General features: G+C 41.2%; 1 non-coding gene across 1 annotated transcript; it reads left to right on the top strand.

The window, feature by feature from the left end:
* The first annotated feature begins 1,473 nt into the window (after positions 1–1,473).
* Positions 1,474–1,580, top strand: LOC141610119 (small nucleolar RNA R71). Its single transcript, XR_012528013.1, has one exon. It is a non-coding gene; the product is annotated as a small nucleolar RNA R71 (small nucleolar RNA).
* The last annotated feature ends 203 nt before the right edge of the window (positions 1,581–1,783 follow it).

The following is a 1,783-nucleotide window of genomic DNA, read 5'->3' as shown; positions in this document are numbered from 1 at the left end:
CATATCCCTAATGGTGTCTTCGTCGATCTATCGGCCATTTGAAGTGTGATGTTGGTGCATTTAAGCTCTCCCATTCCCAACCTTTTACTTACCGAGTACGGCATGACACTCACACTAGCCCCTAGATCACATAAGGCTTTGTTGATCGTCGTGTCGCCAATGGTACACGGTATTGAGAAGCTTCCCGGATCCTTTAACTTTGGAGGTGAACTCCCTTGAAGTATTGCACTACTCACCTTAGTGAAGGCGATAGTCTCAAGTTTCCGGATCGACTTCTTCTTTGTGAGGATATCTTTCATGTACTTTGCATAGGCCGGAACGTGGTTGATTAATTCCGTGAAAGGAATTGAGACTTCTAAATTCTTCACAATTTCCATGAACTTTCCAAGTTGATCATCAAATTTGGGCTTGGCTTGACGACTTGGAAAAGGAAGTCTAATCACAATGGGCTCCTTCTCTTTGGCCTTGTCTTCATTTTTCTTTGAACTTTCTTCTTTTGATGATTCTCCATCTTTGGAGTCTTGCACAATTTCTTCCTTTTTACTAGCTTCCACAACTTCATCCTCAACTTGCTTCTTCGGTGCTTCATACCTTGTACCACTTCTCAAGTGAATGGCACTAACCGTTTCATATCTAGGGGGATTACTTTGAGGTGGTAATTGCCCCTTTTGTCTTTGTGAGCTTGAAGATGCTAGTTGAGTCAATTGTGTTTCCAACATCTTGGTGTGAGCTAGAATGTTGTTGATGGTGGTTTCTTTTGCTTGGCTATCTTTTTGCATTTGGGTGAAAAATTCTTGTTGATTCTTTTGCATTTGGAGGACTACTTTTTGGACATCAAAGCCTTGGTCATTTTGGTGATTGTATGGATTTTGATTTTGGTAACCTTGGTATTGATTGTAAAAGGGTCTTTGATTTTGGTTTCTCATGGGTGGTGGAGTGTATGTTGTTTGAGGGTTTTGAACATTTTGGCTCTTGTATGAGAGATTTGGATGGAACTTGGTGTTTTCATTGTAAAAATTTGAATAAGGGGTACCACTTTTGTAAGCTTGGAAAGCATTAACTTGTTCGGTTGTTCCCCTACACTCACTTGGGTTATGACCCAAAGTTCCACAATTCTCACATATCCCACTTGGGATTGATGAGGATGCCGTCATGGCATTGACATGATGCTTCGATGATTTTGAGTTTTCCTCAAGTCTAGCCATAGCTTGTTCAAACTTCAAGTTGATTGTGTCAATGTGAGCACTAAGTTGAGCACCCAATTGAGTAACGGAGTCCACTTCATGCTTTCCTCCTCTAGTAGCCTTGCGAGGTCTACTATATTGTGAATTATGGACCGCCATTTCCTCAATATTGTTCCATGTTTGATTGTCATCAACTTCGGTGAACATTCCATTTGATCCCATATTGAGAATGTTCCTAGAATCTTCATATAAACCATTCCAAAATTGTTGCACCAAAAACCATTCGCTAAGTCCATGGTGAGGACATGAGCGACAAATTCCCTTGAACCGCTCCCAAGCTTCATACAAAGACTCTTCATCCCTTTGCTTGAAACCCGTAATTTGAGCTCTTAGCATGTTGGTCTTTTCCGGTGGGTAGAATTTTTTGTAGAAAGCTAGAGCCAACTTCTTCCAAGAATCTATTCCAAGGGTGGCCTTATCAAGGCCCTTCAACCATTGCTTTGCGGTGCCGATTAAGGAAAAAGGAAATAAGACCCATCTAATTTGGTCTTGAGTCACGCCCGTTTGAGAGATAGCATCACAATAATCGCAAAAGGTTT

The sequence above is a fragment of the Silene latifolia genome, chromosome 10 (assembly GCF_048544455.1).
Source record: "Silene latifolia isolate original U9 population chromosome 10, ASM4854445v1, whole genome shotgun sequence".
Classification (NCBI taxonomy): Eukaryota; Viridiplantae; Streptophyta; class Magnoliopsida; order Caryophyllales; family Caryophyllaceae; genus Silene; species Silene latifolia.
Note: the sequence above shows the minus strand (reverse complement) of the source record. Positions and strands in the feature narration are given on the sequence as shown.